This window comes from Pipistrellus hanaki (assembly GCF_964339955.1).
Source record: "Pipistrellus hanaki genome assembly, chromosome: 15".
NCBI lineage: Eukaryota > Metazoa > Chordata > Mammalia > Chiroptera > Vespertilionidae > Pipistrellus > Pipistrellus hanaki.
Genome location: NC_140517.1, coordinates 28,778,717 through 28,796,063, shown reverse-complemented (window position 1 = coordinate 28,796,063; position 17,347 = coordinate 28,778,717). Strand labels below are relative to the sequence as shown.

Genomic DNA, 17,347 nt, shown 5'->3' with positions numbered 1-17,347 from the left:
GGTTGTCCATTTCACGCCTGCAGGACATGCATGTCACGGAGAACTACAGGGGCAGTCACACATGCAGGGAAACAGCACGGGGCTTTAGGGGGTGCCTCTGGGAAGAGTTGGGAGGGCAGTAAGGAATGAAGCAGAGAATGCTAGGCTTATTATAAACCTTTTATTAGCTGTGCTTTTACTTATTTATTTTTCTTGTTTTTTAAAAAATATATTTATTGAGTTTTTATAGAGAGGAAGAGAGAGAGATAGAGAGTTAGAAACATCGATGAGAGAGAAACATCAATCAGCTGCCTCTTGCACACCTGCCACTGGGGATGTGCCTGCAACCAAGGTACATGCCCTTGACCGGAATCGAACCTGGGACCCTTCAGTCCACAGACTGACGCTCTATCCACTGAGCCAAACCTGTTTCGGCTAGCTGTGCTTTTTAAAATACATATAGGTGTTATTTTGATGAGAATAAAAGTTATTTAAAAAAAAAAAAAAAAGCAGTAAGCATGCCTCCCTTTAACCTATTATTGACAAAAATCTAAGAAACGAAGACTTGCTGGTGTGCAAACAGACACCGCTGGGTCTTCACGGAAGGTGTTTGCCGGGAAGAATTCAAAGTCTTAAAACCATGCATATCCCTTGAGCCAACAATTCCACTGCTCGGGATTTATTCTGAAATGACACAAAAGAATACAGCAGGAACGTTCACCCCGACATTCTTTAAAATTGAAAAACAAAAATGAAAGCCACCAGCACGTCCAAGGGGGAACTGTTTACATAAGCTCGTCCGAAGGAGTGCCGTGCCGGTGTCAGAAGGAGGATGGGAATAGATCTGTGGCCATGAAGAGGTGTCCGTGGCATACAAAGCGATTAAACAGCAGGCAGGTATGAAAATTAATAAAATGAATATGACTTCTGAGTTTATGTATACAGAATTATTTAAAACATAAAACACTCCCTCTCTGTGGCAAGGTGTGGGAACCCTGGATCCAGAGAGGGGCTGGGTAGACTTCCATTTTCCTCTTTTGCTCCTCTGAAAGCATTCCTGCAAGGAATTGCTGAGGCTCACGAAGGTGGAGGCGGGAATGCTGAGGTGAGGTCCCTCGGATGGGGGATAGAGGTCTGCTACCCAGTCATCCACTGAGTCCCCAACCGAGTGGCCCAAGTGGCCAGGGATGGGCTTGCCCGCATCCAGCCATCTTTGGGGCCCAAACAGCTTCCCAGATGCTCACAGTCTCAGAGCAAGGACCCCTCTTCCAGCAGATGGGGGGTCTCAAGAGGCCACAATTGGTCAGGCCTCCGTTATCTACAGCCAACAGCTCTGCAGCCGTGGCCTGCAGTCTTGGCGATCACTGTTCCCTCCCAGGGCCCTGGCCGTCACTCTCCAGGTGGGAAAGTGTCCTCTTAGCCTGGGAAGTCCCGGGCTCCTAAGGCCTCCAGCACAGAAGCCAAAAGCAGTCCACGGGGATACTGTTTGGTCAGTCAGGACTCTGGTTTTGAATTTTGAATTAGTCTCCGGACTTCGGAGAGAAGAGATTTCATGTAATATTTACCATCTGGCCACGCTGAACCCCACCCCTTCCTGCGATGGCAGCGAACCGAGTCCCACTGCCCCCTTCCGAGGACCAGTGTCCCAGGCGTCCCGGGCCTCACCAGCTCCTCGCCACGAGGCCCTGCTGCACGGGGCATTCCCCACCTGGCTGATCCGAGCCTGGGCTCACCGGCCCGTTTCTCTCCCACGTCAGCTGGAAGACAGGGCCCACACCCCAGTGCCCGTCCGTCCCTCCCTGTTCTGCCCTGTCCTTTGGGACACCGGGGTTTCTGTCTTAGCAAAGCTCTTCAATTCCACCCCCACCCAGAGCTGGTGGTGTGGCCACTGGGATCCAGAAAAGCCCTTTGGCTCTGTTGCTGCTTCAACCCTGCGCCGGGGCCTGGACCTGGTCAGTCCTCACCCCAGTCCTGGGCTCAAGAAGCGGACACAAAGCAGAAGGAACCACCCTGGTCTTCGGGGACTCTGATCCCGGCAGGGGACACTCGCCTGACGGTGGGTTTAGGAAAACCATCATGGCTAGGAGCTGCTCACGGGCTGAGTGCCCTGCAAAGCTGGGTTTGTTGGGAAGGGCTCTCTGGGGAGGCAGAGGGAGAGGTCAGGGTGCCTCCCAAGTGAGAACAGGTCTGCAGGCCCCATCACCAGTCCCTGGATGCAGGGCAGGAGCACACACCCCCGCCCCCCCCAAGATGAGGACAGTTCCTGCAGGGGGTCCTGCTGGAGCATCAGCGCAGATTTCCCAGCAGCCTCCATGGGCAGTGCGGGCAGAGCACCCAGGGTCATCAGGGAGGAGCCCTGGGGGCTGGGCCAGGTGAGTGCAGAGGGCGGAAGGGGAAGGTCTGTGAGAGAGACCCCCCTCAGGCGAGGCCCCATGGCCCTATGGGAGGGGCTAAAGACGGGAAATGAGGAGAATGCACTGAAAACGCAGTCACATCCCTGGCATTTATTTGAAACAGAACATTAATTCTGACTGTCATTAGAGTCCATTTCAATTTTGTAATAACATAAAAAGTTAAGAGTCTAATTTATTCATACAAATCTTGTTAGCATCCAATTTCCACATAATGTAACATATTCCTTAAAAAGCTGACAAAGCAGGAGAAATTAAAAAACGTGGGAGAAGACGCCCATGGGCGGTCACTGCCGGGAGCCACAGGTGAGGAGGGGAGAGCAGGAGGGCTGCAGCGGGAGCGGCAGGCTGCGCCACCTGACCGCGGGACTGGGGCTCCCATCACACCCCAGTCTGCTCCCCCCCCCCCCCCCGCTGTGGGGCTCCTCCTCCCAGCTCCCACCACCGCGCTGTCCCCTCACCTGTCCCCTCACCTGCCCCCCGACCGGCTCCACAGACATCTCCCCAGCGCTTTCCTCAGCGAATTCACCCTGGAGAGCCTGTAACGCCTCTTAATTACACGTCTGCGGTGTTTGCATTAGATAGCTGTCACCCTGTAATTTACCCATACACGGCTTCTAATTGTACATTAATCTTTCCTACACGCCACTCCTCTGCTAGAATCTGTAACAGCGGCAGTTGGGCCATTTTGTTTATGCCTCAACCAAAAATAGCCGGCGGATGTAACTGCCGACGGCCCCTCCCTTCTTCCCGGGGTGATCTCTGTGCGGGGCGGGAGGCTCCCTCACCTGGGGCTGCCTGCCCACACAGCAGTGGACAGTCTGGTGGCTGAGTAAACTCCGGAGGGCAGGTCAGCAGCCACAGCAACCTCCCAGCCCCCTGCCCCGGCTCCTGGGCCCCGGCCACCTCCTTTCTCCGGGCTGCGGCCTGAGGGGCGCTCAGAGCTCTCGCTCGGGGGGCCATTCTCACAAGACGTTGAAGGGCAACGAGTAAACCTAAGGAATCCTCCAGGTTGGGAGTTCCAAGGTCACGGGGAAAGCCACAGAAGAGAACGATAAATTACAAAGCTCTGGACGGCTGCCAGGGCCCCAGGAAGCTACATTTAGCATATCATTCTCCCAGCAGCAGGAGGAAACCTTAACTCCCTTTCCGGGGAATTTGAATGGAATTTGTTACAAGAACATTGTGATTGAAATATCACCAATTGGCTTTTCATGACAACCCTGCAATAGATTGCAGTTGCAGTGGGGTGCCTGTGTGTGTGTGTGTGTGTGTGTGTGTGTGTGTGTGTGTGTTGGGGGTGGCTCTTGTGTTCTCCAGCTGGCCGAGGTGGTTGTGAGAGAGCCCCATACAATATTTATGAAATCCAAATGAAGCCCTACACTGGCAATGAGCTGATATCATAACACAGATTTCAAAAACGCCTTGACATTTGCCCAGGATCAAATTTCGCCGGGCGGAAACCCACGGGACTTTGTGCTGATACCGGTCTGCGCAGGCTGCCCCCGCCAGCAACCTCCTTCATTAAGCCGGTAATTAACTCTGGGACGGAGGACCCAGGGACCGTGTGGTGCTGAGGAGACTAATAAAAGTCCACTTTTCCTCGGTGGACAATAGGAGCAGTGGTTTTCAGGGGTGAAAGACGGGAGTTCTGATAATTTTTATGGTTAAACCCTTCCTGACGTGCAGAACAAAGCTTGGTGATTTGCTCGCTGAAGGGGCTCTGACAGCGTGTGTTTGGACGCAAAGAGACATGCTGCGATGATCCATCACGCCTCAGCCTCAGCCCCGGGGGGGAACCAGAGCAGAAAATGGATTTACTTGGCGCCGAGGATCTCGGATCTCGTGTAGGGGCGACCTCTGATTCCATCTAAGGAGGGCGTCATTGGCTTCCCATGTCCTAGGTTACAAGCTGTTTCCAAAGTGGTCCCTGTGGGCATCCTCCAGGCCCAAGGGCTCCTCCTTTTCTCTCTGCCACAGCTTTTGGAGACAAAGGCTCCCCGTACCAGGACCCAAAGTGGTGAAATATTGCATGGGATCCAAGCCTGCAGTCCCCAGAGATTGTTTACCAGCAAAAGGCAAGGGCGATTTAGTTGCTTTTTTGCTAAACACTTAATATTGCGCGTCCTAAGAGGAGCAGCATACTTGTCAAGCATGCATCTTTATGAGCCATCCGCCTATAAACCTCGCGCGAAAGGTCGGTGCTTACTGTTGCTTTGGCAGTAAATTGGCGTGATGCACGCAAGGGTCTGCTGCATCAAATTAGCATCGACCCGTAAAACACGACTGGATGATTCCTCAAATCTGCCAGTCTTCAAATCAATTTTGGAGAAAGTGTCAAGGGTTTTTTTTAAACTTTGATAAACCTTTCATATTAGTTATCACAGAAGAGCATAAACCTTTCTAATCTGTCTTTCCACACACACACACACACACACACACACACACAAACACACACACAAAAAAGGTGTTGTTTTTCCCAAACTGCTTTTAGCTCTTCCATCTTTCCACACCCGCCTCCGCACCGCATAAACAATGTGCACCGGGCGTTCTTCATCGCCCAGTTTTAGAGCAACCGGTACTTGGCTCAACCTTCCATGGCCCATGATCCGGCAGCGTGGAGAGAATTTCCGGTGGCACCAGGATAAAGTTCTCGCCCCTGGCCCTGAACATGCATGCAGTCCCAAGCTTGCCTCCTCCCGCAGCCTTCCATAGCTCACCAATGAACTCTGATTATTGCTCTATGCCCGTTTGTGTTGGGTCAACGAGACCAGAGTCTCCTGAGGGCTCAGTGCACTTGGTTCTCTGAGGACTTCACACTGCCGATGTCCTCACTCCCCCTTCCCGCCTCCAAGGACCAGCCCAGGCCTCGCTCTTCTGGGGAGCCCCCAGCAGATGCCCCATCCAGAACCCCAGATCCCCAACCTCGGAGATCTCAGTCATCCCTACTTGTTGCTTCAGAGTTGACTGTGAATCTGCCTCTCTCCCCTGGGGGTAATGGCTGGGTCTTGAACAGAACCTCAATTTGAACCTGAGGGTCTGACTCAGAGAGAGCTCTCATCCTCCAGGCTGTGCTACATTCCAAATAAATAAGTCAGGCTTGGGAGAAAGTGAACAAGCTGCAGCCAGAGAAAGGAGGTGCACCACCATCCATGAGCGTGCCGGGCAGGCGTGGGTGCGTGGCCACAGACAAGGCCTTGGGCCTCCACTTGACCTGAGGACATGCCGTCCATGAACAGGCTGTGTTGAAGGCTGCGGAGGCCCCATGGAGCAGGCTGGAGTGCTGCTTTCAGAGGCTTTCAGCTTCTCCAGAGGGACCCAGTGACAGACAAGCCCAGGGGATGAGGTCACCCAGGGGATGCTCCTCAGCAGCCAGTGCCGGAGCCTGGGGCCTGGAGCCACGGCCTCCCATCAGAAGCTGGCTCTGGAGGAGGGGGACGTCATTAGAGGAACAGAGCCCCAGGGCAGGACACCCCCGAGGGTGTGAGAGCCCAGCTTCCAGCACTCTCCCCTAGCAGCTCAGGCTCCCAACAATCCCCGACAGGTCAGCGGGGTGGGAGAGGACAGAGGCCCACAGGCAGCACTTTGTCTCTGACCTTCATTCCGGGGGCATTTGCGGGACTGCACTCTGAGCCAGGACCCAGCGGCAGACACATAGGCAACCTGGGGTCAGTGCTCATGGGAACTGTGGCGGGAAAGAAAGGCGAGTCCCAGAGAGACTGTGGGTCATAGGAGTCCACCCGGTGGTTGGGGGCTGGGATAGGCAGGGCCAGCCACTGCTGCTCTGACAGCTCCCCAGGTGATTCTGGGGCAGGTGGTGGGGTTCTGTCTCATCCAGAGAAACACCTGCCTAGTCCACCCACTGCCTTCCAGGTTCAAACCTGCCCAGCAGAGGCAATCACCAGCACCCGCGACGTTTAGGACATCTATCTATAATTTGCATATAAAGTGAATTTTTAAATTTGTTGAATGATGTTTTCAAATTCAACATATCCTTGGCAAAAAATAAACTGAATTAATCATCTGAGAAATAAAATTAAAACCACAGTGTGATACCTCTACATACTCATAGAATGGCCAAAACATAAAAGTCTTAGAAAGCAACACAAAGCGTTAGAAAGGATGTGGAGCAACTGGAACTCTCACACGTAACAGGGGAGGGGTGGGGATCAGTATAACCTTTAGAGGAAATTGTTCGACAACACCTGCAAAAGATGAACCCAGCCCCCCTCTTATTAAAGGGTGTGCCCGTGTCCGGGGGACACAGGCGAAATGAACATGCCTGCGGCCCCAAGCTTGCCTCCTCCCGCAGCCTTCCGTAACTCACCAGTGAACTCTGATTATGGCCCTATGCCCTCTCGTGTTGGGTCAACGAGACCATAGTCCCCTGGGGGCTCCTTCTCTATGAGCAACACTGTTTATAATAGCCCAGAACTCAGAGCAATCCAAATGTCAGTCAAGAGGAGAATGGATAAACTGGGTGTATCCACACAATGGAATCTTACCCAGTAATAACTATGAACGAACTACAATGACTCCCAGCAACGAGGATGAATTTCACAAATGAAGGTAAGCTAGACACAAAAGTGTACAGACTTATGAATCCACTTATATCAAGTTTAAAAATAAGGAAAACGAAGCAATGTCATTACAAGTAAGGAGAATGGTTGCTGTGGGGAGGGAGGCGCCTGGAGGGAGGCACAGGGGCCTCTGGGATGCTGGTCACATTCCGATTTCTGCTTTGGTGCTGGCACAACAGGCCTGTTCTGTTTGAGGATGTTCGCTGCATTGTGGGCATAATCTGCGCAATTTTTGGGGTGCATAATGTGTTTGGAATAAAAAATGTTAAACGTACTGAATGTGGAACACAAAAAAGGCATTGATAGGAAACTTAGAACAGGTGGGACTTGAGGGGTCACTAGCCAGTTAGCTCACATGCCCCTTAAGCCTTCGTCACATTACCAGGCAAGGCCACTGACCAACATACTTCCTTGCACCTGAGATGAAGAGGGACTGAGCCTCAGCTGAGAGACCAAACACAAGAGATTAATAGTAATAGTAATAATAAAAATAATACAACAACAATAATAGTAGAGGTAGCTGTCTTTGATTTGGGGCTGGCTGGCTGCTAGGCACAATGGCTCTTAGGCAGTTTCTATTGTCATCCCCATATTCTAGATGAGGAAACTGAGCTCCTAGTCCACACAGTGACTAAGTGGTGCAGCTAGGATTTGAACCCAGACAGTCTGACTCCAGGTACTAGCTTCTGTCACAACCTCTAAGAGGCTGCATGAAGTGGAGCTGGTTGCCATGGTTGAGGGTTGACACTTCAATTCATAGCAGAGGGAATTGAGAAGAGTTAAATAATATGAAGAGATTGTTCTCTCACAGGGATGAAGTTAAATTTGCAGATAAGGCTAACCTCAGGAGGTAAAATAACAACAATGGAGATAGAGGCCCCAAAGCTTAGCGGGAGACAGCCAGATGGACTCAGTCTGGAGAAGCGCATAGTTCTCCATGTGCATGAGGCAAAGCTCCCAACCAGATGACTTTCCTGAGAAAAAAGCCTGTGCGTGGCTGCCGTGGGGATGGCAAGGTGGCCATGACCACTGACAGCAGGCAGCCTCTGTATCTATGGGCATGTTAAGCTTGCACGGAGAAGGTTCTCAGTGATTGCTGCTGGCAGGCAGAGGGAGCTGAACTGTGCAGTGTGTCTACACTGGTGGAGTCACTGTGTGATGCAGGCATTCTGCAGGCTCAGCCCCCAAGCCCAATGAGGGAGGGGGCATCCAGGTGAGATCACGATGGGTCCCCATGCCCCACATCCACACCACTCCCAGCTCTGAGCCAGCAGAGGCTGGAGCAAGACATGGGAAAGCTGAGGGAACACCAACACAAGTTCCTTGGAAGCAGGAGTTAAATTGGACCCAGAGGTGTATACCGGAGGGGAGAAAGGGGTATTCCTGGTGAGGGTATCAGAAGTCCAGAACACAGGCCTCAGCCAGCCGCGGGCTGGACGCATCACCCACTGGCTCCCCCAGTACACAGAGTGCCTGCTTTGAGCATTGGCTCAGACAGTTTCGACAGCTTGCATGATGCATGACTCAACCCGTGTAGACTGCCTGAGTCATGTACTGAGCTCAACCAGTGTAAACAGACAGCCCTCAGCCAGAATTGGGCTCAATCAGTGTAGACAGTGTCTGCTCTGGGCACTGGCTCAACCAGTGTAGACATGGCACATTGGGCTCAACACCCTCAGCTCTGGGAGACAGATCTGATGGGCCAAGGCACTGTCTGACTGGAAGCCGGGGTCTGGGCTGAGCTCAGCCACAGGGAAATTCACTGAAGACAGGGAGAGCTTGAGAGCTCTGAACCTGTGCAAAGATCCCAGCAGGAGTGGGGCAAGCAGTGACTAAATGGAAGGTGCTCACACCCTAGACTCAACAGTATAGACAGAATGCCTGCATCACACAGTGGCTCCACCAGTGTAGACACACTGCACAGTTCAGCTCCCTCTGCCTGCCAGCAGCAATCACTGAGAACCTTCTCCGTGCAAGCTTAACATGCCCAAGACTGCCGGAGAGAGCAGTATTTGCACCAGCGCTGTGACCTGCCTGGGTTTGCTCAGCCTCCTCTGGGATCTAGCAGGAGGCTCTGTGCACTGTCAGTATTTGCTGGGTGCCTGGATGCTCCCCTTAAGAGCACAGGAAGCAGACTCCTGTTTTTTGGATCTCAGGGATGGAGGAGGGTTTCAGAGCTCACAGGCTTAGGCAGATGGGTCTTGTCCCAGGAGATAAATCAGTGCCCACGAAGAGGCAGCTTTGAAGGTGGGGAGGACTTGCCTGCCAAGTGTGTGTCAACCTGTGCCCGGTCTAGGAGCTGTGGGCAGAGGGGCTCTCCACTGATAGGCACCAGGGCATGGCCACTGGTCCATGGTGGTGAGAGCAGTGGCCAGAATAGGAAGGAAGACTGGTCTGACGAGTCCACTCTCCAGGCAGAGAGCCCAAGGGTGGTAGGAATCAGCCCAGAGAGGCCTGAGGCCCAAGGAGCACATCTGTAGCTCCTAGTTTCCTCTCCTTGGCTCTCACCCCTCCTGTCCCTGAGTCTGGCCCAGCCAGGGAGGAGCTGGCTCAGGCCCAGGCAGAGTGAGGGCAAGGTGACAGCAACCTGGACTGCTGCCTGCATCTCAGTGACCACTCAGAACAGGGCCTACAGCCAGCAGTGTGAGCACCATGGGAAGTGGGGTGAATCACAGACCTGCTGTCCCACCCCAGCTATGGGAGACCAGGTGGTGTCTACAGAGACGCTGGGGCCTGAGCTGAGCTGCAGACAGCCATCAGAGAGAGTTGGGCCATGGGCAGAACTCCTTGAAGGAATAGGTAGAGGCTGACTCCCACAGGTAGGAGGGAAAGGAGAGAGGGCTGGCAATGAGAGGAGGGCACAGGAGCGGAGCTGCCAGGTCAGATACAAGTAGGTGGCAGGTAATGGACCTACCAGATCACCAGGAAGCAAAGTGGATGACATGCAGGCCAAGAGAAAGGTGGGCATCATAACAGCTGTCCTCACCAGAGAACACTGGGCACAGGGTACTGGACTGTGACTTACTGAGCGCTCACAAGCTAGGGTTAAATGGTGGCCACATGGGGGAACATAGCAGAAGGCCCAGGGTTTAGAGGAAAGCTGGAAGGTGGCCCAAGTGGGCACGGGCACAGAGGCAGAGCCACACGGGCAGCTGCCACACATCCCCAGCCCTGAAGAACATACGCCAGCCAGAGTGGACAGTGCTTGGTCCAGGATGCCCTGCCTCAGAGCATTCACAGCTCCCAGTCGTGATCCAGGAGTCATGGTCCAACCACCCCCACCCTCTCCCTGGTGGATTCGTGTCCATCACTCCTCTTTAGAACCATGGCCACCTTCCCCCAGGATTATTGCAGCTACCTCCTCACTGGACTCCTCCTCTATGGGGATCTGTACAGATCTGTACACACACGCCCCAAATCTTCAAGGCCCTATAGGGCCGGACAGAACTCCACTTATCTCCAACCACATCCCTCCTCCTCCATTCTGCTGCCACCTGGGCCTTCCTGCAGCTCCTGGACGTGCTCCATGCTCCCTCTCATTCACTCACCTTCTGGACCAGGCAAGCCCTCTCCCTCACTTCCTCCCACCCCTCCCTGCTTAGTGTCAGCTCCTCCTTCAGATCTCAGCTGTGTCACCTCCTCAGGGAAGTCTTCCTGACCCCTAAGTCTGGGCCAGATTTCTCTGCTGTAGATCTCATACTCACCCAGCCGAGTCCTTCATATGTTCATTGTAGCCCAGGCTCACACAGGCGCTGTGTGTTTGTTTAGTGTTGCAGGCAGAGCCTGAATCAGTGAGGGATGAATGTGAGGGAGTTTCTGTCCCACAAAACTACAAAACCCACAAGGGCAAGGACCACTCTTAGTCTTGCTCATCTTGTGTCCCCAGAGCCTGTCACAAATCCATGTTCAGTAAGTGTCCACGGATGGCAGAATGAAGAAGATGGACAGCGGGTCTGACCCTGGGAGTGTGGGACGGAGGGTCATTTGGCTTCAGGTTTCAGTGTTGACAACTCTCATTTAGTTCAAGTAAATGTCATTGCCGGGGGCAGCTCTGACCATGTCTTGGCAGAGACAGGGTGCCTTGGCCTCAGTCACGAGCAGACAAAAGTACTGATCGCCCAGCAATGCATGGCATTCAAGGTGGGAAGAGGGAATGCTGAAACCCAGGTCACTGGGCTGGGAGGGCAGCTGTGTCTGCAGCCCCAGCACCTTGCCTCCATACAGACACGCAGACTTCCTGAAAGATGGCGTTTGAGGTGGAATCGGGGCTGCTTGTGGGTGTCCACCCCCCTGAACACAGGCCTCCTCATGCTGTCAGTGGCAGAGGCTGCATTTGCGGCCAGCAGGTGCAGGCAGCTCCGGATCACAAATGACAGGTGGTTATGTACAGGGTTAAAGTCACAACTTTTTCCCACGAACAATTTGTAAGTCTCATCTGCTACCACGGGAATTCGCTGACGGGTCACAGAGCCTGCAGCCAGGAAAGAATGAGACGGTGTCTCCTGCCTCCTGTGCCTCCTGTGCCTCCTGCGCGAATGCAGCTCTGGCCCCTGGCTGTCTGAGCCCAGGGGTTTCCTTTCCCCAGGAGGGAAGACACACAGCTGCTCTGAAGCCAGGCAAGTCCTGGCTATGACTCCAAAGGTAGTGCCAGGGAGCCTGCCGTCACCACGCTGTCACCACACAGGCCGCCTCTCCCAGCAGCTTCCTGGGGCTCTAGGACACCATTGCCACATACACCTCCAGAGAACCACCCTCACCCTTTCTAAAAAATTTCTTGCTGTCCCTCCACCGGGCCACACTGTTCTCCTGGGCCAGCACCTCATAAATCTTCTGTTTGTAACTCAGTACCTCTGACTGATAAAAGGCTTGCGTACCTGTTCCCCACAGCATTTACTGACTCTAATTGCCACGGTTGTTCATTAAAAAGATGCCACAAACTTGTGTCCACTTTCCTGCCCACTGGCTCCCTCCCCGCTCCATGTGTCTCCGACGTGGCTGCTACAGGATGGAGAAATCAGGGAAGTGCAGCGGGTGAGGGAAGACACGCTTCCCAGACTCCAGGCCAGACTCCAGGCCGGGCAGGAGATGGGGCACCACACCCTCCCCTGCCAGCCCCACAAGACTCCAGAGCTCACTTCCCGCAGCTCCAACCAGACTCATCAGCAAACAACGATAAAAGCTCTAAGTGACCATCTCTTCGATCCAAAAAACCACAAAAAGCCTATGAGGCCCCTGCTGGCTCAGACTTGGAGGGAAGAGCAGAGAAGCAACCTGCATGACGCTTTCAATCAAGAGTCTGACTCTCCTCCTTTCAACGGAACTGAGAGTAGATTCTGAGACGAGCCCACCAGGCATACTTCCCAACTACCATGCAGCAAACACATCTTTGCCGAACTCCCCCAGACTTATTAGCTTACATAAACAGAGCTGTGAATAAATGTTTAAAAAATGGAATTCCCTTGATACTCTGTAATCAGTAAATGTTCATTACGGAAACACAGCAAATATGCCTGAAATTTCCCAAGTGGGATTCTGGCTACGAGATTAAAAAGGCATCTCTGACAGCAAGCTGAGTTACAGAGCAACTTCCTCCCGCCACAGTCCAGAAACCTGCACCAAACCCGGGGAGGTCAGCCGGGCCCCTCCTCTCGCAGCCGGAGCCAGAATCAGAAGATGCTCCTTTTGCCCACGCAGGCAATTTATAGATGAGCCCCACACTGGCTGATTGATGTCTCTCCATAAATAATTAATCCTTGACCTTGCTTTAAGAAAGCCTGGCCTTTTTAATTTGGGGTCTTTTGAGAAATCAATACCTGGGGAACATAATTCACTCTTGTAGAGTCTGAATCCAGGTAAATAGATCAATAAGCGGTGCCATCTGTACGTCCCAGAGCGAGCAGGCCAGGCGATGGGATGGGGTCAGACTTTGAGGTTTTCTGTGTTCAAATGCTATAGAATTATTGATCACCCTGTGAAGCTCCAGCTCTTCAGATCTGAATTTTATCTCTCCTGTGGGTCACTTCACAGAGGCAAATGTGATGAAGGCTCTGCCATGTGCTTCCATCCTCGCTCCCCCATCCCCGCCCCCAGGGCTCCCAGACCCTCTCCCTGCCACTACCATGGGCTGCGGATTAAAAGAGGGAGGTACCCTTCAAGGACCAGAGTGTCACCAGTTCCAGTGGCCCGTCTGCCTCGCCTTGTTGACAGGGATAGAGGGTGAGCAGGAGAGGCCATGAGGCCAGGACATTTTAAAGAGAACTCTGCCACTCCTGCTGTTTGTTGTAGGGCAGGACTTAGAAAAAGTTTTCCACCCCAGAGCGAGGGTCAAGGCGAACCCAGCTGTGAACGTTTACCCAAAGAAAGGGGGCTTGGGCGCACGGCTTGTAAGCAGCCCGGGATGCTATGTGGAAGGGGGTAGTTTCCCTTTCGCCCCTGCCACTGCCCCTCTCCGGTGCACTCCAGAGAGCTGTGGTGCCTCTATTCCACCGCGCCCGCCCTGCTGCTGGGGTAAATCCCCGCCAAGCAGACACAGAGGGCTTCGGTGCCCACTCCCCAGTCTCGGCTCCAGGAAGGGGGTCCGCTGGAAACCAGATCCTTCCTCAGGACGGGGAGTCTCCTCGTTAGACAACCGGGCAGCCGGGATCCACAGCCGAGGGCGCTGTGCGGCTGCTGCAGCGGCTCTGGGTCAGGGTCGCAGGGCCTGGAGACCGGCCGTGCTGCCAAAGTTGGCACGGAGGCAGTCCGGTGCCGGGGAAAGAGAAGGGTTACTTCTGAAGGGTCACAGGCACCGCTGAAACCCGCAAAGGCGCCTTCGCCGGGCCGGCCGGCCTGCGCGCGGCCAGCGTGCTGTGCAGAGCTGGAAGCCAGCAGCTGGGGTGGCAGCCGCAGCCGGGGCTCGGCCGGGTCCCGGGGCAAGGTAGGAGGATTTTCCGCCGCCGAGACTCCGACTCCCGCACTCCCACACACAGGCACGCACACACCCTCACCGGTCACTGACGCACTCACACTCGCCTCGAGTACAAAACAGGCCGGTGCCCGGGAGAGGCGAGGGGTGGGGACGCGCGCGAAGGGCTGGCGGGGCCCCTTCCGCCGCCGGGTGGGAAGCGGGGCGGCCTCGAACTCCTCCCGCGCCCCGCACGCCCTCCGCCCCCGGAGTCCGGGTCCCCAGCGCGCGGGAAAACCGGGGCGCTCCAGCCCGGCCCTTTGGAAGCCGGACGCTGCCTCCCCGCGCCCAGCACCCGGGGCCGGACGAGGAGCAGAGGATCCGTGGGGACCCGGGGAGCCTGAGAGGCGCGGCCGCAAGTGAAACCCAAGAAGCAAAAGTCTAATTAAAGTTCCCACTACCGGAGCGGGTCCCCAAAGTGCTGCCGGACCAGGACCCAGCGCGCACCCCATTTCCGCCCAAGGCTTCGGACTCACCGTCGCGGGGGCTCGCGGGTCCCGGGCGCAGTGCAGTTCCGGGCCCTCTGGGACCCTCCGGGCGCCCTCCCCGCGGGAGCCCGCGCCGGGCGGGGAAGGGGTGGCGCAGGGCGCGGCGCACTTACCTGTCGCAGCCGGCGCTCGCCGGGCCGCGGGCGCCTCCAGCCCCGGCGCGGTCCTCCGCGGCGGATCCTGGGCTCCGGGCGCCGGCGAGCAGGAGGACCTCCGCCCGGCTCCGCCCGGGCCCTGCGCCTCCGCCAGCTCGCGGCGGAGCTGGTGCGGTGGGTGAAGCGAGCGGCGTGCGGCCGGAGCGCACCGGGGAGGGCGAGGGCGCGGCGGCGTGTTCTCCCACCGCCCGGTCCGGTCTGTCCCCGCCGCCTCCCGCCGCCGCCTTCTCCTCTCCTCCCCGCGGCGGCGCGGGATGCGGCTCGCGCGCCGGGAGGCTCCCAGCGAAGTGCCCGCGGAGCCTTCGGCGAGGCTGGAAACAGCGCCGCGCCGCCCGGCGCCCCACCCCCGGCCCGGGCCCCGCCCCGAAGTGGCGGCGGCCGCGGCGGGGGTCCCGCCGGGAGGAGGTCGCTCCTGGGACCCGCCGGCCGCTCCCGGGAGCGCACCGGGCCGCACCCACGCGCGCTCTGCGGCTCCCGCGGCCCCGCAGGCTGAGCGCCGCCAAGGAGCCGCCGCGGGGCGCGGCCCGGAGGCCGCGGGGGGGGGGGCAGTCGTGGGCCGCCCGCGTCTCCCGGGTTTCCCGGGAGGTGGACTCCCGGCTGTCACTTGGCTCCAGCCCGCGGCCAGAGTGCTCCACCGCCTCTGTGGGTCGCACGCTCGCGCCGACTCGGGGGCGGGGGGGAGGGGAAGGGGGGAGACCACGGCGGCCCCAGGGCAGGCCGTGACCCAGCTGGGCAGGGTGCGCGCCCAGGACCCACGCTTCGGGGCGCGGGGCTAGCAAAACGCAGAGGACTGCACCGAGGAAGATTCTGAGAAATCCAGCTTCGGTGCAATTCGCCCAGGGTCTGGGGCGGCCAGCTCGGCATCACACCGATGCCCAAATTCCTGGGGCCCTGACTCAACTGCAAGTGACCCCCTGACCCAGACTCTACCTTGAAGGCTACCTCCCCGAAGCTCTTGTTTGGTCAGGGGCCTGGGAGCTGGGAGGGTCGTGAGTGAGTTCAACCGGGCTCAAGCGGCTCCTCCCCATACACTACCCCCCACCAGAGAGTGGGACGCTCCAGATCACAGCCACACGGCACGAGAGAGAGCACAAGGCTGGGGTGTGAAGGGGGCTTGGGGCTCTGCTCCCAGGTTTTGTTCTTCCTGTGAAGAGGTAGCCCCACCTGCAGGGAGCAAGCCAGTCCCAGCAAGGAGGCTGGGCGGGCTTCTCCCAGGAGCGACACAAAGCTGTGTAAACCAGTCTTGAAGGGACACCTGGTATTTTTAAAAACCTGCAGAGAAACCTGTAATAAAATAAGGTAAAGGATGCTCCCCCTCGCTCATTTTATCTGCTGCTGGTTTGGCCCAGCTGCCCCTGAGTGGAGGCTGAAGTTGGGGACTGGGGTGGACGCATAGAGCTTGAAAGGCCAGAGAAGGGGCTGGGCCGCCCTGACAGACAGCAGAGCCCCTCCTGAAGAAGGCCCTGGCGCTGGGGCATTAGGGCTCTGTAGGGCAGCTCCGAGGCCTCCTGAATGCCCGGGATAAGCCCAGGGCACTCGATAGAGCAGGAAAGGCGAGCTAGCAAACTGAAATATACCAATGATATCATGGCTCTTCCTTAATTCCTGCAGCAACGCAGTCGGCATTATCAGTACTGTTTTACAGATGAGGAAAGCGAGGTGTGAAAATGCAGAGCCAGGACTGGGCTGCTGACTCCAAAATGACATAGTTTCAGTACTGGAGTCTCTCTCCAAGACCCTGAGCTCAGAAACCATGCCAGACCCAGGACCCTGGCCCAGCCACACTCCACTGGCTGTGTTACTGGTGTCTGGGGTTGTTGTTGTTGTTGTGTGTGTGTGTGTGTGTGTGTGTGTGTGTGTGGTGGGGGCATGTATGGCTGAAATCACTACTCCACCTCAGTCAGGTGCAGACTGGGTGAGCAGAATGTAGGGACAAGGACTCAAATGTCAGGAACGACACGATAATGGAATCCTTATCCAACTCACATCCCCAAACCATCAAAGCAAAGGTGGGGATGTGCATTAAAGTGAGCAGAAAGCGACTTGCCCACTGCGCTGTCCCTGCTCCTGTCCTTGCTCCTGCCCCTGTGTCCTCTTGTTCCCACACCTGTAGCCCCCTCCCCACCCAGGGTCAGACCCACTGGTTGGCTGAGCAGCTTTTCCATATTATGCACACTGCCTTGGGCCAATTCTCTCTCTCTCTCTTCTCTCTCTCTCTCTCTCTCTCTCTCTCTCTCTCTCTCTCTCTCCCTGTTCCCCGGGGCCAGCCCTGAGCCGGGAGGAAGCTCTGTACCACAAGTGCTTCCACAGGACGAGTCCACACAGGCTTTCCCCGGACCCCCACCGCTGCTGCCTGTGCATCTGCACGCAGAGATCCTCCTGGGAAGGACAGTTTTCCATTAGCTTCTCCAACTGTACTTATTAGCACCTATTTGCATCTACTATTCAGGCAGCGGCCTCTAGGAATCAACAATGCTGCATTCCTTCAACATCTGCCGTTTTTCATTTTTCACTCAGACTGCTTCTTGTTTATAGGCCTCCCGTGAAAATCCCCAGAGGAGGACCCAAGGCCGATGACACCACCCTTCCCTGAGTTTCCTTCCAGGATCTGCCCAGGGCTGCACGCCCTTCTTTTGAAAGTCAGGCTCCGCCTCTGCAGCAGGGGAGGCAGAGAAATGCTGCAAATCCTGGCCAAGAAGCCCTGGTGCCCACTGGCAGCTTTTTGTATGTGTGTTCCCACTGAAAGGTTAGTGGCAAACTTGTCCCTTTACATCCCAACTAAGGTGAAAAG

General features: G+C 56.0%; 1 protein-coding gene across 2 annotated transcripts in view; it reads right to left on the bottom strand.

Annotated features, from left to right (window-relative positions):
• CHST8 (carbohydrate sulfotransferase 8) overlaps window positions 1–14,610 on the bottom strand; it is a 102,665-nt gene extending 88,055 nt beyond the window's left edge. The window contains exon 1 of one of the 2 annotated variants that reach the window (XM_084905160.1): window positions 14,515–14,610. The gene's annotated coding sequence lies outside the window, so the exon portion shown is untranslated. Of the gene's footprint in view, window positions 1–10,674; window positions 10,802–14,514 lie in introns of those variants that run through there. The other variant, XM_084905162.1, reaches the window with a different exon arrangement.
• Between the last annotated feature and the right edge of the window lie 2,737 nt (window positions 14,611–17,347).